Source organism: Leptodactylus fuscus, chromosome 1 (genome assembly GCF_031893055.1).
Source record: "Leptodactylus fuscus isolate aLepFus1 chromosome 1, aLepFus1.hap2, whole genome shotgun sequence".
Classification (NCBI taxonomy): domain Eukaryota; kingdom Metazoa; phylum Chordata; class Amphibia; order Anura; family Leptodactylidae; genus Leptodactylus; species Leptodactylus fuscus.
The window spans coordinates 11696844-11721476 of record NC_134265.1 but is presented as its reverse complement, the minus strand read 5'-3'; the positions used below and the strand labels follow the sequence as shown (position 1 = coordinate 11721476).

The 24633-nt window shown below is 46.5% G+C and overlaps 1 protein-coding gene and 1 pseudogene across 1 annotated transcript in view; one reads left to right on the top strand and one right to left on the bottom strand.

The window, feature by feature from the left end:
* The window catches only part of LOC142189686 (uncharacterized), a 292843-nt gene that overhangs the window by 72083 nt on the left and 196127 nt on the right, over positions 1–24633 (bottom strand). The window lies entirely within an intron of this gene.
* The window catches only part of LOC142189633 (uncharacterized), a 637493-nt pseudogene that overhangs the window by 552733 nt on the left and 60127 nt on the right, over positions 1–24633 (top strand).

Here is a 24633-nt window from a genome sequence, read left to right as displayed (position 1 = left end):
TCTTATACCGCGGCAGCCTCGTGTCCTCTTATACCGCGGCAGCCTCGTGTCCTCTTATACCGCGGCAGCCTCGTGTCCTCTTATACCGCGGCAGCCTCGTGTCCTCTTATACTGCGGCAGCCTCGTGTCCTCTTATACCGCGGCAGCCTCACGTCCTCTTATACCGCGGCAGCCTCGTGTCCTCTTATACCGCGGCAGCCTCGTGTCCTCTTATACCGCGGCAGCCTCACGTCCTCTTATACCGCGGCATCCTCGTGTCCTCTTATACCGCGGCATCCTCGTGTCCTCTTATACCGCGGCAGCCTCGTGTCCTCTTATACCGCGGCAGCCTCGTGTCCTCTTATACCGCGGCAGCCTCGTGTCCTCTTATACCGCGGCAGCCTCGTGTCCTCTTATACCGCGGCAGCCTCGTGTCCTCTTATACCGCGGCAGCCTCGTGTCCTCTTATACCGCGGCAGCCTCGTGTCCTCTTATACCGCGGCAGCCTCGTGTCCTCTTATACCGCGGCAGCCTCACGTCCTCTTATACCGCGGCAGCCTCGTGTCCTTCTTATACCGCGGCAGCCTCGTGTCCTCTTATACCGCGGCAGCCTCACGTCCTCTTATACTGCGGCAGCCTCACGTCCGCTTATATTGCAGGTCATTCTGAGCATTGTTTGTTGTGGAATAGATCAGGAAATTCCTCTGCTGGTTTTCTGCAATGGGATATGAGCAGCGGATACTTATCCTATGTGGAAATATCTGCAGTCTGTAGAGGAGATGAGGTACGGGGATATCGGTGGTTACCAATATTTTCTATCTACAAGTTGTCTTTTTGAATCCCATTGTGAAGTGTAACTCTTGGTAGCCTGAAGGGTGATGTGATGCTGCAGCGCTCCCCATCACAACCAATTTAAAGACCTTTCATGTCCTCAGAGATGGGGGGGGGGTATTACACACCACTACAAAACCAACAGTGCACTGAATTCAGTCGTCTTTCTAGCAGTAAATAATGCCGCACATCTCAGAGGATATGAAACGTTCTTTTTAAACGCACTTCATCTGTACCAGTCTCCAGGTATTCCAGGATCATTGTCCAGCCAGAAACCTGCAGAGGTGCCATGTATGTCATTGTAATGCGCAGCGCTCACCAGTGAATAGTACATGGCTCCTAGGAACAACGTGCTATTACACTGCAGGGCAGGAAGAGGTTAATTGCAGGCTGGTATTATGAGGGGGCATCTGCAAATAAAAGGGGGCTAGTTGTATTCTTCATATGGGGAATGGAGGAAACTGATAGTGAAGTGTTTAGTGGCTATGAGGTCAGCAGGGAAGCTACTGGATCTCCGCAATGTTAGACCCTCGCTAAATGGGGGCTGTTTTTACACTCGCTTAGAGGGAGGACAAACTGAACTACTATAGAGACATGCTAAGTAGTAAGTTGGTCACTGCCTATCTGCACCACCGTCCACCCTCTCGCATGTCCTACCAGGGGAGCCCTGAGCACACAGCTTGCACTACCATGGCAGCTGTGAGAGGGGGTGGGGGTGGCAGGAGCAGTATCGGCTCCATCAGCAGCAGTCTGAGCTTAGAGTCGCTGATGAGCAGCTTTCCTCACCCGCATCAACAGCTAGACACAGAGCAGAACTTGAACCAGCAGGTAGTGCACCCTGCCAACCATCGTGGAAGATTCGCTGGATTTTTGGGCAGCCAAACTGGATTTGTGGCCGCAACTGGCTGAGTTTGCCGTGTGCACCCCGGACAGCAGTTAGATGGACTGGGAGTGACTGGTAGGTTGTCTCAGGTATCTGGAGCCATGCTGACTGCAGTGCACCCCACATTTACTGGAAGGTACATGGGGGAGGAGCCATAGAACAAACACAATGAAAAAGGTGACCCCACAGATGCTCAACTGGGTTCAAGTCTAGGGAATAAGGGAGTCAGGGAAGTACTTGGAAGTCTTGGTCGTTCTCTTTTTTTTTTTTTTTTTTTTGGTAGAGTTGGAAGGGACCTCAAGGGCCATCGGGTCCAACCCCCTGCGAGTGCAGGTTTTCCTAAATCATCCCAGCTATATGTTTATCCAGATTCCGCTTGAAGATTTCCATTGATGGAGCGCCCACCACCTCCCGTGGCAGCCTATTCCACTCTCTCACTACCCTCACTGTCAGATAGTTTTTTCTACCACTGTTGGACATTTCTAGACATTATTTTACAGGAAGATTCGATTTGCCCGAGAGAAGACAAATGCCATGTATGGGTGTGTGGGATCTGCAAGGATGGATTCATACCCAAATCCGTTCAGATTGCCTTCTACATAGACGAGCAGGCCCAGAGAATGGCAAGAAAAAGTTCCCCAGCCTATAACACTACCACCAGCAGCTTGTCTTCTTCCAGCACTGGTTTCAGAGTGTTTGTTCTCTGATGTTTCTTGCCTGACATGGAGATGTCCATCTCCTAGGAGAAGGCAACCCTTAGCCAATCATTGGTGGTCCAAATCCAATATGGCCGTGTAAAGTGAAGCCTTTTGTTTGCTAGAGTAGGGACAATCGAAGCTCCATACACATCAGGGTTCACTGAACTGTTGTTTTAGACATATCTTGTAGACCAGACTTATTTTCATGCTGAGCTGCTCCACTGTAGAGTGTCGATCGTCCCTCACACATCTTTATAGCTGAGGTTCAACTTTCCTATCAGTGGCGCGTGATTATCCACAGTTTCCATGTTGGTTATTCCCAATGGCGCCATTTCTCCACTCACAATACACTTTCACCAAAGCAGCGCACGAACAGTTCACAACCTGCGCTGTTGGAGAAATACTGTCACCCTTGGCCCGACAGCCAATAATCATCCCTTGTGCAACTCTGATAAATCGTCCGCTTTACCCGAGACAACAATGAGATTCTGGGTGCAAAACGGTGGCTCAGTAGTTAGCACTGCAGCCTTGCAGCGCTTGAATCCCGCCAGGAACAACATCTGCAAGGAGTTTATATGTTCTTCCCATGTTTGTGTGGATTTCCACCCATTATACAAAGACACACTGATGGGGAAAAAAAAAGTCCATTGTGATCCCTATATGGGGCTCATAATCTATATTCTGTTCAGCCTATCACACACCTTATATACCCACCAAGCCGGCCCACAACAAGTCACTCCCTTCCTGAGCTACACGCTGCCGACCTCAGAAGTAGGAGGTGGTGATAATAATGGGACTCAACTCTTCTATTTCTTCCATGGGATTCCGTGTAGTGATTACATTGTCTCATCTTCTCTCCATTCAGGTTCCTACAATATAGAATCCTCTCAGTATCTTCTATAGAAGAGAATATTCCTGATTGATCCATCAGGGATGGAAAGAGACAGGAACAAGATGGCCGAAAGTCTATTAAATCTCACCCTAGAGATCATCTACCAGCTTACTGGAGAGGTGAGAGATTCTGATGATGTCATCATTACATCATTCTTATCTCTAGTAATAACAGATGATATGACTGGAGAGGTGATGGACTCTGGACATGTATGTAGTGAGATTTATTAATGTGTCTCCCCATAACCAGGATTACACAGTAGTGAAGAAGACCTCTAGTGGGCACTGTCAGGCTCCTGTGTATGAGGGATATGGAGGAACCCTGAGCCCAATCCTGGGGCCTCCACCTCACCCCCTGATACAGGAGGAGATCAATGGACAGAAGATCCTAGAACTCACCAACAAGATGCTGGAGCTGCTGACTGGACAGGTGACACTGCTGGGAATGCTGGGACATTATACAGTAACTGGAGGGGTCGGGGTGATGACTGTATCATTGTGTTGTCAGGTTCCTATAAGGTGTCAGGATGTCGCTGTCTATTTCTCCATGGAGGAGTGGGAGTATTTAGAAGGACACAAGGATCTGTACAAGGAGGTGATGATGGAAGACCACCAGCCCCTCACATCAGCAGGTAATAGACATGACTATATACACATGGACTTCCATTATTTGTATGTCCAGAATGAATTCAGTCCCTGTCTGTGTTTCCTACAGGTAGATCCAGTAAGAGGACAACACCGGAGAGATGTCCCAGTCCTCTTCTTCCACAGGATGATCAGGTAGATGGAGATATTCCCTATGATGTGTAGATGGGCTGTGACGTCCTTGTGGTCAGTCTTGTTGTATCCAGCAGTATTATATGGTTATATACATGGGCGGTGTCATTGAGCCGCCATCTAATATGTTTATCCGGCTTCTCACAGACCTGCAGATACTGTCAGGACATCTTTCATCTTCATGCTGATTAATGATCTAGAACATTCTCTGTGACTTTCCCATTTGTCTGGTGACTTTTACATTATTTGTTTCACAGATTTTCCATCAGGATAAAGATGTGAGCGACATTAATGCTATATCTATGAGAATAAAGGAAGAGCCCTATGTGAGTGGTGATGAGGAGTGTGAGGAGGACATTCCTACAGGGAACCGCCCAGGTGAGGAGTCACCACTATATAAAGCACAGAAGGGTCACTGATTCTATTCAGACATTGTTTAGACTATTTGTTGTTCCCCGATTCAGGTAAAATACTAATAATACCTGAATATAAATGTGATACCGCTATAGGGGGTAATAAATGTAGTATAGAATAGAACGGACAGCAGGAATATGGACCTGACATCGATGTGAACGAGGCAAATTTCTTCCTCACCGGCTGTCAGTCCTCGTGAAGGGAAAGAATTGACCAGAATTATATAGCAGATTATTTCAGGTAGCGGAAAAATAATCCTCCTGCTCGATCTTCAGGCAGATTCCACCTCAGAGCTCTATGGAAATAAATGGGAGGTGGAAAATCGCGCCTGGCCAGTAAGGAATCTGATGGAGATTCGGGGGCTGATTTGGTAAAGCGGAAAAATTCTTCTTCTGAATTCCTGAAGCAGCTTCTACAAATGTCACTGTGTAAACCTCACCTTAGACCCCAATCACACTATGGAATCCGGACTAGAAAATCTGGTCTGTACATCAGTCACATTTCCCAGCCTGAACTCTGTCCACACACCAGGACTCCCCGTATCTTAGTGATCTATGACGCTAGGAGTCCCTGCTTCCTTGTGACTTCACAGACCCTACTACATACTGTATGGGACAGCAGATCCGCGGTGAGTTCAGGCTGGGAAATCCAGCAGATGTGGTTTGGATTCTATTGTGTGTATGGGGTGTAATACAGTTAGGTTTATGGCATCCTACAGTATTAGTCCACATAACTGGCCATATTTAAGCAGCCAGGGATTGTGTTCACCTCTACAGTGACCTAGAGCAGTGGTGGCGTCTCCTGCCCTGCTTCATTACTATTCACTATCACTGACCTCCGTCTCAGCACAGTGAATACTAGTGAAGTAGGCCACGCTGCCGTCGTTTGCTGCCTGTGCCCCTGACTTCTTATTCACACAGTCCGAAGCGTCTCAGGCAGCGGCAGCTCAGTGGGGAATATACTTATAAGGTAATGTTATTCAGAAATAGTAACATCCGTTTTCTTCTTGTCAGATGACTGTACCAGGAGCTCAGAGGGACATCTGATATCTACAGATTATAAAGCAGAGGATCATGGTATCACACAAGATCCATATGAAGAGCATGTCATTACTCCAGATATACCTTCAGGCCTTCAGGAGAAAGATCTTTCTTCTAATTCATCGGTGTCTGTTAAAAAAAATAGATGTAGAAAGGGTGCTATACTTCAGAAAACTCACACAGGAAAGAAGCCATATTCATGCCCAGAATGTGGGAAATGTTTTGCTCGGAAATCATATCTTGGTATACATCAGAGAACTCACACAGGAGAGAAGCCATATTCATGCCCAGAATGTGGGAAATGTTTTATTTGGAAATCAAAACTTGTTACGCATCAAAGAACTCACACAGGGGAGAAGTCTTATTCTTGCTCAGAATGTGGGAAATATTTTGCTCGTAAATCAAACCTTGTTGATCATCAAAGAATTCACACAGGAGAGAAGTCTTATTTTTGCTCAGAATGTGGTAAATATTTTGCTCGGAAATCAAACCTTGTTGATCATCAAAGAATTCACACAGGAGAGAAGTCTTATTTTTGCTCAGAATGTGGGAAATGTTTTACTTGGAAATCATGCCTTCTTAATCATCAAAGAATTCACACAGGAGAGAAGTCTTATTCTTGCTCAGAATGTGGGAAATATTTTGCTCAGAAAAGAAACCTTATTAGGCATCAAATAACTCACACAGGGGAGAAACCTTACACTTGCTCAGAATGTGGGAAATGTTTTACTTTGAAACCAGACCTTGTTAAGCATCAAAGAACTCACACAGGGGAGAAGCCTTACACTTGCTCAGAATGTGGGAAATGTTTTACTTGGAAATCAGTCCTTGTTAAGCATCAAACAACTCACACAGGAGAGAAGCCGTATTCTTGCTCACAATGTGGGAAATGTTTTACTCGGAAATTAGGCCTTGTTAGGCATCAAAGAACTCACACAGAGGAGAAGCAAATTGTAAGTGGATTTTCAACCTGAAGTCATTGACCCGTCTACGTTGTAAGAAAGAACTTATATTCACAGGGTTTTGGGTTTTTTTTAAGGTTAAATTATTTATTTTTCTTTAACTCCTTCATGCATTCTTATGTACATGTGCGCTGGCGAATGTTGGTTGTTGCTTCATCTCCACGTACGTGATGGTGGTTGAGCGGGCCCGTACGATCATCATGAGAAAAATATGCAAAAAACAAAACAAGGCACTTAAGGTAATTTTCAGACAACTGAACAAACTACTATGTCAAAAAACAGAAATCACCAAAAACAAAATTGCTAAAATATTAAATACTAGTAGAATCCCCGCGGCTTCGCTCACAGGAAATATGTTACATTTTTGGTTATGTGAGCTAAAGTAAAATTTTCAGTGTCAAACTGAAATTGACATCTTCACAGAGCTACAGTAAACCTTTTTTTCCACTTAAAATTTTTATTATTTTGTCATTTTACTAATTTATTGTAACATTGATGTGAACAGCAACTTACCGTATTTTTCGGACTATAAGACGCACTGGACTATAAGAGGAGGAAAATAGGGAAAAAAAGCAAAAACTGGTAAAATATTTAATATATGGGAGTTGTAGTTTTGCAACAGCTGCAAGGCCACATTGACAGGTGACCCTGCAGCTGTACGGGGATGCATAGAGCGTTTTTTTTGTGGGGCCAGCTGTACTTTTTAGTTATACCATTTTGGGGGATATCTATTGCTTAGATCACCTTGTATTGAAAAAAAAACAGGAGGTGATTTAGAACTTTTATTTATTTCATATTTTTAAAGCTTTTTTTTTTTTTTTTTTTTTTTTTTTTTTTACTATTTTATTCCCCCCCGGGGGCTTGAACCTGCGGTCACTTGATCGCAAGTCCCATAGACGGCAATACAACTGTATTGCCGTTTATGGGACATTCTGTCTATTAGTATTACGGCTGGTCATAGAGACCAGCCGCAATACTAATATATAGCAGTGACAGGCCCGGGAGCCTCATTAGGCTCCCGGCTGTCACCCGAACAGGTCGGCTCCTGCGATATCGCCGCGCAGGAGCCGGCCTGCAACTTTACAGGTACGGGAGAAGGGGCCACGGATACTGACCCGGCATCCGCTGTACTAGAGAGGCGGATGCCGGGGAGGGATAGACGCCAGGGCCTGAGACATCGCTACGATCCTCTGCCCTGCATGAAGCCAGCGGCGGGGGGACGGAGGAGCGGAATAGCATCACTCCTCCCGCTGCTGGCTTCATGCAGGGCAGAGGAGCGCAGCGATGTCTCAGGCCCCGGCACCTGTAATGGCGTCTATCACTTGCCGGCTTCCACCTCTCTATTACAGCGGATGCCAGGCGCCACCTTCAGACTATAAGACGCACCCTTCTTTTCCCCAAAAATTTTGGGGAAAAAAGTGCGTCTTATAGTCTGAAAAATACGTTTTTTTTTAATTTCAACATTTTTATTGATTTTACATATTCAATACATATTGTGTAGTATAAACTATTACAACTATTTTTTGAACTATTTTTTTTTATCAAAAATTAAAATGTATGCACCTTACACAAACATATAAAACATTTACACCCAATTAACAACATAGTGCAGCCCTTCCCCCCTTCCCTCCAGTGTAATCTATAAGTAGCTCACAGACAAAAGACTAAAATTGGTTTCCAGTTACATAACTATCTATTGTGGTGCTTTCTGGTAACAATGTTTCTTCTTTTACCTTCAGGTGCATTCCTGTATATGAAAAGATTTTTGGGGTTACCCACTCCAGAGCAAGCAACGTACAACTGTCCATGTGAAAAACACGGGCTCTCCAAATTAACGCCAGCTACTTTAAGTGATTGACCTTGTGCTTTTGTTTAGGATAAGTTCACACTGGGTTTTTTGACCGGAACCTGTAGCGATCCAAAATACGGGTAGCTGTGACTGGTCCTGTGATTGGGCCACATGGACCCGTGAATAGTTGGTGTGAATGAGCCTTGTTGGGAGGGAGTGTCTTCAGGCGGATGCCGTGAGGCGAAACAGCCTGAAGAATGACCATCTCGCTTCTTTTTCCAGGAGCCGGAACAAAATGGCTCCCGGTAAAAAGAACTGACCGGCTCCCATTGAAATCGGATACGGCCTCAAAATCCTGACCAAAAAACCCTTTGTACACTTACCCTTAGGCCGGGGCCCCACGGACCGGAAATGTCGTGATTTGCCCATGGTGGAAACGCTGTGGGAAAAATCGCGGTGTTTTACAGTACTTGCAAAGTGGGTGGGATTCATGTGAATCCCGTCCCCACTTTGCGGAAAAAATTGCAGCACGGACACACTGCGATTTCCAAAACCGTTGCGGTTTTGAAAATCGCAGCATGTCAATTATATCTATGGAAACGCTGACGGCTTCCCCGTAGATATAATTGTAACAGAAAGTCTGCGGAGGAAAACTCTGTGAACTTTCTGTTCTAAGCGCTGCGGGAAGAACCGCAATGTGTTCACGCTGAAGCTGTTCCTGCAGCGCTTTACTGCTGCATTTCCAGACCATGCTTTAAAGTCATAGCAAATGGAAGACAGATTAGGAACTGCAGACGCTTAAAATTGAAGGGCCGGTCGCTCGGTAAGAACACCTGACACTGATAAGAGATATAATGGGATGAATAGTAAATTCATAGCAGCCCTCACACAGTATAAGGGTCCATTCACACGGAGGAAAATGACGCTGTATTTGGTGCTGAATTTTCAGAGCTGAATGGGTTTGGCTAGTTTTTTTCCACTCGTGTAATTTTCTGCTAGCTAAAAATTCAGCGCCATTTATCTTTTTTGGCACAGATTTTGACGTTGAATCCACATGGGGAAAAAAACGCCTCCCCATAGAGTTCTATGGGTTCCACTTGCTTTTTCCCTTGCGGAAAAAAAAGCTTCCTTCAGGTGGATTCTGCCTGCAAAAACCAACGCAGTCAATGGATGGCGTAAAATCCACATTGCGGATTTGGGCGCAGAATTGGCAAAAACCGCACAGAAAAAAACGGTAGCGATTTTTTTTTTTCAGGGTCCATGCATTGTGCTGAAGGAAAAAAAAAACTAAAAAAGACTCAAAAAATGCTGCAAAAACCACTTCAAAAAAACATTTCTTAATTCCTAAAGCGGATTTTTTTCCTCGCCAAAAAAACTCCGTTCTAGCAGAAAAAAAACCCATTGAAGCCAATGGGAGGCTTTTTATTCAGTGTTTAAATTCCTCACCATTTTCCTACGTGTGAATGGACCCTTACTATGACCTGAAGGGGCTGACCTCTCAGTAATGAAAACCGCCTCACAGGCCCATAGCAACCAATCAGAGCTCAGCTTTCGCTTTACCTCAGCAGCTTGAGTGATGAAAGCTCCCTGTATAATAAGCAGTAATGACAATCTTACTATCAGGCAGTTTTCGCCTGACCAATATTTCTGCTCAGTAAGGCTGCTTACACACTACAGGAGTTTTCACGGGTCTCTGGGCCATGGATTCTATATCTCCATAGACTTCTATAAAGCTGCAAAATTCACAGCTTTGTGCGCAAAGAAGTCTATGGAACTGCCAAATCCATTGCCTGGAGGACGGTGAAAAACACTGCAGTGTGCAAGCAGCCACTAAGGAGACCAGGCGTGTTTTCTCTGTGTGCGTGTGTAGTCCATGTGTGTGTCTGTGCATTCTTGTGATCCATGGGTATGTGTGTGTGCATGCACGTGTGTGGTCTATGTATATGTATGCATGTATGTGCACGTGTGATCCATGTGATTGTGCAGTGCAAGTGTCTATGCGTGCAGCAGTTTTGCGTGCTCTGTTCGTCTGTGTGTATAGTGTGCCTCCATTTGAGTGTGTTTGTGCGTGTGGTGTGCATGTGTTATTTATGGGGTGGTGTTTGTGTGTGTCTAGAGTGGACTGGTGTTTGTGTGGTTTGTTGTGGCATTTGTGTGGTTTGTTGTGCTTGTGGGTTGGTGTATGTGTGCTGTCTGTGTGATGTTTATATGGTGTTGTGTGTGGTGGTGCGGCCCCTTCAGCAGCGACTCTTTGGCACCGTTGCTATAATCTGTCTCTGTCAGTCACAACTGTTGTTTTCCTCTCAGCGCTTTCACTTTCACATTTCCCCATTATATGTATAGGACCTAACTGTGGGGGCCCAAATCTCATGAAAGGGGGGCCGCTAGCGAGATGTAACATGTGCAGTATTCTGCTCCTGTGGGTGGAGAAGGGGCATGCCAAATTTCACCCAAATCGGGCGAGAACTGTGGATTTGTATAGAGCAGACTACTACAGGAGTTGAGTTTTATATATATAGAGAGTTTCAGCTTCTTCCATTATATTTGGAGATTTATAACAAACCCCTTTCAGTATTTTATTATTTTTTGTTCCTCCCATAATTTCCACCCATAATCATTCATATTCATTTTTCTCCCAGATGTCCTCACGCAGGACTGGCTTAAGGCAGGATTTTACATTTAAGCAAACCCTTCCCCCTTTCTTATTTGTACTCTCCTTTCTAAACATACTGTACCCCTATATATTTACAGTCATAGCTAGAGTCCAGCCATGTCTCACTTGCCCCCACCATGTCGTAATTTTCTTCCAACATCATTACTAGAGATGAGCAAACAGTAAAATATTCGATATTCGTTTCGAATAGCCGCTCAATATTCGACTATTCTATTGAATATCGAACCCCATTATAGTCTATGGGAGAAAATGCTTCGTTTCAGGGGATCCCACCATTCGACTCAGGAGGGTCACCAAGTCCACTATCACACCTCAGCAAATGATGCCAACACCTCTAACAATGCAACTGGGACAGCAGGGGAAGCATGTCTGGGGGCATCTAACAAGCCCAAATCACAGTTTTACCCCACCATCACAGTCTATCAAATACACACTTTCCACACTCAAAAAACCTCTATCAAAGTGGGAAAATACCTGGAAACCTTCTTTCTTCTTTAAATGGATGGACACAAACCCAAATTTAAGCTCAACAAACATTAACAAGCACCCCTTTAAATCACGTTGCCCATGACAACATGGAATAGGCAATGGGAAATCCATCAGTACCCACCCTGAACTGTCATTGTGGATGTGTGTGATGTGGTGAGACCTTCCAAAATTCACTTTTATGGCCCTTAACGTGAGCACTTCCAAATTAAGTTACAGGCCCTTAAGCTGAGCTACCAGCAGAGATTAAGGCCCTTCAGGTGACTTCAGCGTGGACTCAATGTGAACTACTGCAAGACACTGCAGCCTGGACTCAATGTGAACCACTGCAAGACACTGCAGCCTGAACTAAATGTGAACGGTGTGTACTGTGTGACACTCCATGTGAACAAGGTGCAACTAAACTCCTGCCAATTTAGCTCACTGGCCAGGTGCACCAGTACAAGTGAAACACACACGGCTGCCAAGGGTTAACAATCACCCCAGGCCAGCAAACACACACACTTACCCCTGCGACAGCTAGGGGCCACCACGGAAGTTTTAGAACATTCTCCTGCACGCAGCTTGGAGTTACCAGGGGAGTTTGCATGCTCCCGCACACAGCTTGGAGCCATACTTGAAGTCAGACAGTACACATAGGCTATCTCAGAGACCATACCTGCCGCAGATCTACAAGCTGGAACGGCGTCTACCGCTCCTAGCCCTGGTGTAGATCTAACGGTTCAGGGTTTACAGGACCTACCTAACAGCACCCAGGAGAAGCAGAGAAACCCCACACAGAGGCCTAGTCTGAAACCTGCCTGAGTACTGGAGCCTATCCCTGCAAACTACTGTCATTCACTCTGTGGACTTTGAGGAAATTTTAGTGGAAGTGTGAGCACCCGGTAGGTGTGGGCTCACACTATTTAACGTGAAGTCCCCGCCCAAAAGGGGTGGTGGTGATGACCTCACTGCTCATGCTCAATAGGGGAGAAATGTCACTTAGCTTGTGAGCAGCTCCAATAGGTCTGAGCATGCTCAGTAAGGTGAAGGCTGGATGGTTAGACTGACCCGCAGGTGGCGCTGTGCGCTATGATAGCAATCTGCGGGACCCAATCCTAACATTACCCCCCCCTCTTAGGGCCCCCCTTCAAAAGCCCCCAAAAGGTCTGGTGCAACAAGGTTCTAGTGCACCCCCAATACCCATTCTCGGGCTGGGAAATGGAGCCAAACCGGCGGTGGGCGTCGGCCGCGGGCGACTCCCTTGGTTCAAACATAACAGCAAGACCTTGGCTCACACTTCTGTTACGGTTCTGTGTGTATATATAAATATTTTTTTTAAAACTACAGAACCTCTTAGCTGTAGAACACTACAGTCATGGCCAAAAGTTTTGAGAATGATACAAATATTAATTTTTACAAAGTCTACTGCTTCAGTTTTTCTAATGGAAATTTGCATATACTCCAGAATGTTATAAAGAGTGATCAGCTTAACAGCAATTACTTGCAAAGTCAATATTTGCCTAGAAAATTAACTTTATCCCCAAAACACATTTCAACATCATTGCAGCCCTGCCTTAAAAGGACCAGCTAACATCGTTTCAGTGATTGCTCCCTTAACATAGGTGTGGGTGTTGATGAGGACAGGGCTGGAGATCAATCTGTCATGATTAAGTAAGAATGACACCACTGGACACTTTAAAAAGAGGCTGGTGCTTGGCATCATTGTTTCTCTTCTGTTAACCATGGTTATCTCTAAAGAAACACATGCAGTCATTATTACACTGCACAAATATGGCCTAACAGGGAAGAGTATCGCAGTTAGAAAGATTGCACCTCAATCAACAATCTATCGCATCATCAAGAACTTCAAGGAGAGAGGTTCCATTGTTGGCAAAAAGGCTCCAGGGAGCCCAAGAAAGGCCAGCAAGCGCCAGGACTGTCTCTTAAAAGTGTTTCAGCTGTGGGATCGGGCTACCAGCAGTGCAGAGCTTGCTCAGGAATGGCAGCAGGCAGGTGTGAGTGCATCTGTATGCACTGTGAGGCGGAGACTCTTGGAGCAAGGCCTGGTCTCAAGGAGGGCAGCAAAGAAGCCACTTCTCTCCAGAAAAAACATCAGGGACAGACTGATATTCTGCAAAAGGTACTGGGAGTGGACAGCTGAGGACTGGAGTAAAGTCATTTTCTCTGATGAATCCCCTTTTCGATTTTCGATTGTCGGCTCTCTCACAGTCTTGCCTAAAAACACAGCCATGAATAAAGAATGGTACCAGAATGTCCTCCAAGATCAAATTCTCCCAACCGTCCAAGAGCAGTTTGGAGATCAACAATGCCTTTTCCAGCATGATGGAGCACCTTGCCTAAAGCAAAGGTGATAACTAAATGGCTCAGGGAACAAAACATAGAGATTTTTGGTCCATGGCCTGGAAACTCCCCAGATCTTAATACCATTGAGAACTTGTGGTCAATCATCAAGAGACAGATGGACAAACAAAAACCTACAAATTCTGACAAAATGCAAGCATTGATTGTGCAAGAATGGACTGCTATCAGTCAGGATTTGGTCCAGAAGTTGATTGAGAGCATGCCAGGGAGAATTGCAGAGGTCCTGAATAAGAAGGGTCAACACTGCAAATATTGACTTGCTGCATTAACTCATTCTGTCAAAATAAGCTTTTGTTACTCATAATATGATTGCAATTCTATTTCTGTATGTGATAAAAACATCTGACAAACACACAGAAAAAAACAGAGGGAGCAGATCATGTGACAATAGAAGATTTGTGGCATTCTCAAAACTTTTGGCCGACTGTACACTACTACCCAAACATCCTTAACTGCGTTATTGAGACCCTGTTTAAAGAGAGCCCTCAAAGCTGCGTCGCACCAACCAATTGTTATACTAAACTTCCGAAAGTCAGAGCAATAAAGTTCAGCGGAGCGTTTGCCCTGCCGAAGACTAAGGAGTTGAGACTCAGCAAGTCCAATTTGGTCAGGCTCTGCATAAATAGCCCCCATGTTTCCAAATCTTTCCACTCCTCTGCCCCAGGGAAAAGTTTAAGGGCCCAAGTCTATGGATCCCCCTGTAAGAGAGAGATGACCACCCCCACCATCTGAGACTGAGATGCATGAGGGTTGACACGAAAGTACAACTGACATGACTCCCAACACGTCTCAAATTTCCCTCAGTCCCCAGCAAAACGATCCGGGAGTAACATTTTATCCCTGAGAAGGGAAATGACAGTAGGTGGTGTTGCAGCAGCCTCTGCTTGATTCTGAGTGAGGGTGTGTACCTGATTAGCCAGCTCAGACACCAAACCTGCTAAACCCTCCATCCGAGGTGCAAGGTCCTGAATAGAAGCCATTCAGTACGGAGTAGGAGGGGGAATTTTTTTTTTTTTTTCTAGGGCTTGCTATTCTGTTAGGGAAGTGCCAGACAGCAGTTCCCCAGTGTTGTAGATGAACCCTGGAGGAAGGGGCACAAGAGACAGCACTGGTCTGAAACCCCCCACTGTCCCTTCCTGCTTGCCGGTCCTATCCTATGTAATAGGTGACAACTGGACGACAAAACCCTTCCTAAATACATGACTCACAAAATGCAGACAAGACAAACAACAACAAGGGAGGTTAGCTAGCCAGGGGTCAGTAAGATTCGAGCAATGCAGTGTCAAAATCGATATCCAAAAGAGTAGTCAATAGGGAAAGCCAGAGGTCAGGAATCAGAATACAAAAATTAACAGTAAAAGAAAAACCAGCACACACAAGGCAATAGCAAGCACCAATGTGAATGAGAGCCAAGAATAAATAGGGAAGAAGAACCCGTCCTGGAGTTGATAGGAAGGCCAGCTGTCAATCACAGGGCAAGGTTAAATTAATAGAGATGAGCGAACAGTGTTTTATCAAACACATGTTTGATCGGATATCATGCTGTTCGCCATGTGGTAAAGTGTGCGAAAACTCGATTCCCCTCCCACCTTCCCTGGCGCTTTTTTTGCTCCAATAACAGCGCAGGGGAGGTGGGACCGGAACTACGACAACGGAGGCAGTGAAAAAATACTAAAAACTAGAGATGAGCGAACAGTGTTCTATCAAACTCATGTTCGATCGGATATTAGGCTGTTCGGCATGTTCGAATCGAATCGAACACCGCGTGGTAAAGTGCGCCATTACTCGATTCCCTTCCCACCTTCCCTGGCGCCTTTTTTGCTCCAATAACAGCGCAGGGTAGGTGGGACAGGAACTACGACACCGGTGACGTTGAAAAAAGTAGGAAAAACCCATTGGCTGCCGAAAACATGTGACCTCTAATTTAAAAGAACAGCGACGCCCAGCTTCGCGTCATTCTGAGCTTGCAATTCACCGGGGACGGAGGTTTCCGTCCAGTTAGCTAGGGCTTAGATTCTGGGTAGGCAGGGACAGGCTAGGATAGGAAGGAGAAGACAACCACAACAGCTCTTGTAAGAGCTAAATTCCAGGGAGAAGCTTGTCAGTGTAACGTGGCACTGACGGGCTCAATCGCCGCAACCCAGCTTTCCGCGGATCCTGAATGGAATACACTGACAGTGTATTCCCGTATACCCGATATATACCCCCGATACCCGTTCCAACGGTGTGCCCCCCCACCTTCACCTCAGAAATACCCTGCAAGTCCCCTAGCAATAGAATTGGGGCTATATACACCCACTATTTTTGCTACTGGTATATAGTGCCATTGTCTGACTGGGAATTCAAAGAATATATGGGGGTTACGTGCACCCACAATTTTTGCTACTGCTATACAGTGCCATTGTCTGACTGGGAATTCAAAAGAATATATTGGGGTTACATATAACTTCAATTCCAGGGAGAAGCTTGTCAGTGTAACGTGGCACTGACGGGCTCAATCGCCGCAACCCAGCTTTCCCAGGATCCTGAATGGAACACACTGACAGTGTATTCCCGTATACCCCATATATACACCCCAAATCCCCGTTCCAACGGTGTGCCCCAGCACCTTCACCTCAGAAATACCCTGCAAGTCCCCTAGCAATAGAATTGGGGCTATATACACCCACAATTTTTGCTACTGGTATATAGTACCATTGTCTGACTGGGAATTCAAAGAATATATTGGGGTTACGTGCACCCACAATTTTTGCTACTGCTATATAGTGCCATTGTCTCACTGGTAATTCAAAGAATATATTGGGGTTACGTGCACCCACAATTTTTGCTACTGGTATATAGTGCCAGTTTCTGACTGGGAATTCAAAGAATATATGGGGGTTACGTGCAGCCACAATTTTTGCTACTGCTATATAGTGCCATTGTCTCACTGGGAATTCAAAGAATATATGGGGGTTACGTGCACCCACAATTTTTGCTACTGGTATATAGTACCATTGTCTGACTGGGAATTCAAAGAATATATTGGGGTTACGTGCACCCACAATTTTTGCTACTGCTATATAGTGCCATTGTCTCACTGGTAATTCAAAGAATATATTGGGGTTACGTGCACCCACAATTTTTGCTACTGGTATATAGTGCCAGTTTCTGACTGGGAATTCAAAGAATATATGGGGGTTACGTGCAGCCACAATTTTTGCTACTGCTATATAGTGCCATTGTCTCACTGGGAATTCAAAGAATATATGGGGGTTACGTGCACCCACAATTTTTGCTACTGGTATATAGTGCCATTGTCTCACTGGAAATTCAAAGAATATATGGGGGTTACGTGCACCCACAATTTTTGCTACTGGTAGATAGTGCCATTGTCTCACTGGGAATTCAAAGAATATATTGGGGTTACGTGCACCCACAATTTTTGCTACTTGTATATAGTGCCATTGTCTCACTGGGAATTCAAAGAATATATTGGGCTTACATATAACTTCAATTCCAGGGAGAAGCTTGTCAGTGTAACGTGGCACTGACGGGCTCAATCGCCGCAACCCAGCTTTCCCAAGATCCTGAATGGAACACACTGACAGTGTATTCCCGTATACCCCATATATACACCCCAAATCCCCGTTCCAACGGTGTGCCCCCCCACCTTCACCGCAGAAATACCCTGCAAGTCCCCTAGCAATAGAATTGGGGCTATATACACCCACTATTTTTGCTACTGGTATATAGTGCCATTGTCTGACTGGGAATTCAAAGAATATATTGGGGTTACGTGCACCCACAATTTTTGCTACTGGTATATAGTGCCATTGTCTGACTGGGAATTCAAAGAATATATTGGGGTTACGTGCACCCACAATTTTTGCTACTGGTATATAGTGCCATTGTCTGACTGGGAATTCAAAGAATATATGGGGGTTACAAATACCCTCATTTCTTGCTACTGCCATATAGTGCCAGTTTCTGACTGGTAATTCAAAGAATATATTGGGGTTACGTGCACCCACAATTTTTGCTACTGGTATATAGTGCCATTGTCTGACTGGCAATTCAAAGAATATATTGGGGTTACAAATACCCTCATTTCTTGCTACTGGTATATAGTGCCATTGTCTGACTGGGAATTCAAAGAATATATTGGGGTTACAAATACCCTCATTTCTTGCTACTGCCATATAGTGCCAGTTTCTGACTGGTAATTCAAAGAATATATTGGGGTTATAAATACCCTCATTTCTTGCTACTGGTATATAGTGCCATTGTCTGACTGGGAATTCAAAGAATATATTGGGGTTACAAATACCCTCATTTCTTGCTACTGGTATATAGTGCCATTGTCTGACTGGGAATTCAAAGAATATATTGGGGTTATGTGCACCCACAATTTTTGCTACTGCTATATAGTGCCAGTTTCTGACTGGTAATTCAAAGAATATATTGGGGTTACGTGCACCCACAATTTTTGCTACTGCTATATAGTGCCAGTTTCTGACTGGGAATTCAAAGAATATATGGGGGTTACGTGCACCCACAATTTTTGCTACTGCTATATAGTGCCATTGTCTCACTGGTAATTCAAAGAATATATTGGGGTTACGTGCACCCACAATTTTTGCTACTGGTATATAGTGCCAGTTTCTGACTGGGAATTCAAAGAATATATGGGGGTTACGTGCACCCACAATTTTTGCTACTGCTATATAGTGCCATTGTCTCACTGGGAATTCAAAGAATATATGGGGGTTACGTGCACCCACAATTTTTGCTACTGGTATATAGTGCCATTGTCTCACTGGAAATTCAAAGAATATATGGGGGTTATGTGCACCCACAATTTTTGCTACTGGTATACAGTGCCATTGTCTCACTGGGAATTCAAAGAATATATTGGGGTTACGTGCACCCACAATTTTTGCTACTGGTAGATAGTGCCATTGTCTCACTGGGAATTCAAAGAATATATTGGGGTTACGTGCACCCACAATTTTTGCTACTTGTATATAGTGCCATTGTCTCACTGGGAATTCAAAGAATATATTGGGCTTACATATAACTTCAATTCCAGGGAGAAGCTTGTCAGTGTAACGTGGCACTGACGGGCTCAATCGCCGCAACCCAGCTTTCCCAGGATCCTGAATGGAACACACTGACAGTGTATTCCCGTATACCCCATATATACACCCCAAATCCCCGTTCCAACGGTGTGCCCCCCCCACCTTCACCTCAGAAATACCCTGCAAGTCCCCTAGCAATAGAATTGGGGCTATATACACCCACTATTTTTGCTACTGGTATATAGTGCCATTGTCTGACTGGGAATTCAAAGAATATATTGGGGTTACGTGCACTCACAATTTTTGCTACTGGTATATAGTGCCATTGTCTGACTGGGAATTCAAAGAATATATTGGGGTTACGTGCACCCACAATTTTTGCTACTGGTATATAGTGCCATTGTCTCACTGGGAATTCAAAGAATATATTGGGGTTACAAATACCCTCATTTCTTGCTACTGCCATATAGTGCCAGTTTCTGACTGGTAATTCAAAGAATATATTGGGGTTACGTGCACCCACAATTTTTGCTACTGGTATATAGTGCCATTGTCTGACTGGGAATTCAAAGAATATATTGGGGTTACAAATACCCTCATTTCTTGCTACTGGTATATAGTGCCATTGTCTGACTGGGAATTCAAAGAATATATTGGGGTTACAAATACCCTCATTTCTTGCTACTGGTATATAGTGCCATTGTCTGACTGGGAATTCAAAGAATATATTGGGGTTACAAATACCCTCATTTCTTGCTACTGGTATATAGTGCCATTGTCTGACTGGGAATTCAAAGAATATATTGGGGTTATAAGTACCCTCATTTCTTGCTACTGCCATATAGTGCCAGTTTCTGACTGGTAATTCAAAGAATATATTGGGGTTACGTGCACCCACAATTTTTGCTACTGGTATATAGTGCCATTGTCTGACTGGGAATTCAAAGAATATATTGGGGTTATAAATACCCTCATTTCTTGCTACTGGTATATAGTGCCATTGTCTGACTGGGAATTCAAAGAATATATTGGGGTTATAAATACCCTCATTTCTTGCTACTGCCATATAGTGCCAGTTTCTGACTGGTAATTCAAAGAATATATTGGGGTTATAAATACCCTCATTTCTTGCTACTGGTATATAGTGCCATTGTCTGACTGGGAATTCAAAGAATATATTGGGGTTACGTGCACCCACAATTTTTGCTACTGGTATATAGTGCCAATTTCTAACTGGGAATTCAAAATGCGCAAGGCTCCCAGAAAGGGACGTGGACGAGGCCGTGGGCGAGGTCGGGGGAATGGTTCTGGGGAGCAAGGTAGCAGTGAAGCCACAGGGCGTCCCGTGCCTACTCCTGTGGGGCAGCAAGCATTGCGCCACTCCACAGTGCCAGGGTTGCTTGCCACATTAACTAAACTGCAGGGTACAAACCTTAGTAGGCCCGAGAACCAGGAACAGGTCTTGCAATGGCTGTCAGAGAACGCTTACAGCACATTGTCCAGCAGCCAGTCAGACTCTGCCTCCTCTCCTCCTATTACCCAACAGTCTTGTCCTCCTTCCTCCCAAAATTCCCAAGCTTCACAGAACAATAACCCCAACTGTCCCTGCTCCCCAGAGCTGTTCTCCGCTCCTTTCATTGTCCCTCAACCTGCCTCTCCACGTCACGATTCCACGAACCTAACAGAGGAGCATCTGTATCCAGATGCTCAAACACTAGAGTCTCCTCCATCTCCGTTCGATTTGGTGGTGGATGACCAGCAACCCACCCTCATCGACGATGATGTGACGCAGTTGCCGTCAGGGCATCCAGTTGACCGGCGCATTGTGCGGGAGGAGGAGATGAGACAGGAGTTGGAAGAGGAAGTGGTGGATGATGAGGACACTGACCCGACCTGGACAGGGGGGATGTCAAGCGGGGAAAGTAGTGTGATGTTGAGGCAGGTGCAGCACCAAAAAGGGTAGCTAGAGGCAGAGGCAGAGGTCAGCAGCTTAGGCGAAGCCAGGCCACACCCGGAATCTCCCAAGATGTTCCAGTTCGTACCCAGCCCCGAAAAACTCCCACCTCGAGGGCACGTTTCTCGAAGGTGTGGAGTTTTTTCAAGGAATGCGCCGAGGATAGATATAGTGTTGTCTGCACAATTTGCCTCTCAAAATTGATTAGGGGCTCTGAGAAGAGCAACCTGTCCACCACTTCAATGCGCCGTCGTTTGGAATCCAAGCACTGGAATCAGTGGCAGGCAGCAACGGCAGGACAAAGGCCGCCTGCCGTTCACGCCACTGCCACTGCCTCTGCCACTGCCTCTGCCACTGCCACTGCTGACTGTGCTGGCGATGCACTCCAGAGGACGAGCCAGGACACCACTTCATCTGCCTCCGCCACTTTGTTGACTTCTCCCTCATCCTCCCCTGTTCCTGTCTTATCTCCTTCTCCTGCACCATCAAAGGCACCATCAGGCGCTTCTTTACAACAACCCACCATCTCTCAGACATTGGAGTGGCGGCAGAAATACACTGCTAACCACCCACACGCGCAAGCCTTGAACGCCAACATCGCTAAACTGCTGGCCCAGGAGATGTTGGCGTTCCGGCTTGTTGAAACTCCCGCCTTCCTGGACCTGATGGCAACTGCGGCACCTCGCTATGCCGTTCCTAGCCGTCACTACTTCTCCCGGTGTGCCGTCCCCGCCTTGCACCAGCACGTGTCACTCAACATCAGGCGGGCCCTTAGTTCCGCGCTTTGCACAAAGGTCCACTTGACCACCGACGCGTGGACAAGTGCATGCGGACAGGGACGCTACATTTCACTGACGGCACACTGGGTGAATGTAGTTGAGGCTGGGACTGCTTCCCAAACTGGCCCGGTGTACCTCGTCTCCCCGCCTAACATTCCTGGCAGGGACACGAGAAGAACACCCCCCTCCTCCTCCTTCTCCACCGCCTCCTCCTCCGCCACCGCCTCCTCCTCCGCCACCGCCTCCTCCTCCGCCACCGCCTCCTCCTCCGCTGTTAGATTGACCCCAGCTACGAGTTGGAAACGTTGCAGCACTGGCGTTGGTAGACGTCAGCAGGCTGTGCTGAAGCTGATCAGCTTGGGGGACAGACAGCACACTGCCTCCGAGGTGAGGGATGCCCTCCTCGATGAGACGGCAATATGGTTTGAGCCGCTGCACCTGGGCCCAGGTATGGTCGTTTGTGATAACGGCCGGAACCTGGTAGCAGCTCTGGAGCTTGCCGGACTCCAACATGTTCCATGCCTGGCCCACGTCTTCAACCTAGTGGTGCAACGTTTCCTAAAGAGCTACCCCAATGTTCCAGAGCTACTGGTGAAAGTGCGGCGCATGTGCGCCCACTTTCGCAAGTGTACAGTAGCCGCTGCTGGCTTAAAATCTCTCCAGCAACGCCTGCATGTGCCACAACACCGGCTTTTGTGCGACGTCCCCACACGCTGGAACTCAACGTTTCAGATGTTGAATAGAGTGGTTGAGCAGCAGAGACCTTTGATGGAATACCAGCTACAAAACCCTAGGGTGCCACAAAGTCAGCTGCCTCAGTTTCACATCCATGAGTGGCCATGGATGAGAGACCTTTGTGACATCCTACGGGTCTTTGAGGAGTCCACAAGGAGGGTGAGCTCTGAGGATGCGATGGTGAGCCTTACAATCCCGCTCTTGTGTGTTCTGAGAGAATCCCTGATTGACATCAGGGATAACTCAGATCACACAGAGGAGTTAGGGATAGCATCCGATCCGTCACAGCTGGAGAGTAGGTCCACACATCTGTCCGCTTCACTGCGTTTAATGGAGGAGGAGGAGGAGGAGGAAGAAGAGTTGTCCGATGATGTGATGGTGATACAGGAGGCTTCCGGGCAACTTCGAATCGTCCCATTGTTGCAGCGCGGATGGGTAGACATGGAGGATGAGGAGGAAATGGAGATTGAACTTTCCGGTGGGGCCAGAGGAGTCATGCCAACTAACACTGTGGCAGACATGGCTGAGTTCATGTTGGGGTGCTTTACAACCGACAAGCGTATTGTCAAAATCATGGAGGACAACCAGTACTGGATCTTTGCTATCCTTGACCCCCGGTATAAAAACAACATCTCGTCTTTTATTCCGGTAGAGGGGAGGGCCAATCGCATCAATGCTTGCCACAGGCAATTGGTGCAGAATATGATGGAGATGTTTCCAGCATGTGACGTTGGCGGCAGGGAGGGCAGTTCCTCCAGTAGGCAACCAAGTTCTCACCGGTCCACACAAACGAGGGGCACACTGTCTAAGGTCTGGGACACCTTGATGGCACCCCCTCGCCAAAGTGCCGCCACGGAGGGTCCTAGTGTCACCAGGCGTGAGAAGTATAGGCGCATGTTGCGGGAATACCTTTCCGACCACAGCCCTGTCCTCTCCGACCCCTCTGCGCCCTACACGTATTGGGTGTCGAAGTTGGACCTGTGGCTTGAACTTGCCCTATATGCCTTGGAGGTGCTGTCCTGTCCTGCCGCCAGCGTCCTATCTGACAGGGTGTTCAGTGCAGCCGGTGGCATCATCACTGACAAGCGCACCCGTCTGTCAGCTGAGAGTGCCGACCGGCTCACTTTGATAAAAATGAACCACCACTGGATAGAGCCTTCATTTTTGTGCCCACCTGTGTAAAGCACCCCAACATGAAACTCCATGTCTGTACTCAACCTCTCCAATTCCTCCGCATCCTCATACTCATCCACCATAAGCGTTGCACAATTCTGCTAATACTAGGCTCCCTCCACCCTGATTTACCCCAACTCTGCTGGTTAGAGGCTCCCTCCACCCTGATTTCCACCAACTCTGCTGGTTAGAGGCTCCCTCCACCCTGCTTTCCCACAACTCTGCTGGTTAGAGGCTCCCTCCACCCTGCTTTCCCACAACTCTGCTGGTTAGAGGCTCCCTCCATCCTGCTTTCCCACAACTCTGCTGGTTAGAGGCTCCCTCCACCCTGATTTCCACCAACTCTGCTGATTAGAGGCTCCCTCCACCATGAATTGGTCCAAACTGGGCTGTTTAGAGGCTCCCTCTACCATGAATTGGTCCAAACTGGGGTTTTTAGAGGCTCCCTCCACCATGAATTGGTCCAAACTGGGCTGTTTAGAGGCTCCCTCCACCATGAATTGGTCCAAACTGGGGTTTTTAGAGGCTCCCTCCACCATGAATTGGTCCAAACTGGGCTGGTTAGAGGCTCCCTCCACCATGAATTTGCCCAAACTGGGCTGTTTAGAGGCTCCCTCCACCATGAATTGGTCCAAACTGGGCTGGTTAGAGGCTCCCTCCACCATGAATTTGCCCAAACTGGGCTGTTTAGAGGCTCCCTCCACCATGAATTGGTCCAAACTGGGGTTTTTAGAGGCTCCCTTCACCATGAATTGGTCCAAACTGGGCTGTTTATAGGCTCCCTCCACCATGAATTGGTCCAAACTGGGGTTTTTAGAGGCTCCCTCCACCATGAATTGGTCCAAACTGGGCTGGTTAGAGGCTCCCTCCACCATGAATTTGCCCAAACTGGGCTGTTTAGAGGCTCCCTCCACCATGAATTTGCCCAAACTGGGCTGTTTAGAGGCTCCCTCCACCATGAATTGGTCCAAACTGGGGTTTTTAGAGGCTCCCTCCACCATGAATTTACCCAAACTGGGCTGTTTAGAGGCTCCCTCCACATGAATTTGCCCAAACTGAGCTGTTTAGAGGCTCCCTCCACCATGAATTGGTCCAAACTGGGGTTTTTAGAGGCTCCCTCCACCATGAATTGGTCCAAACTGGG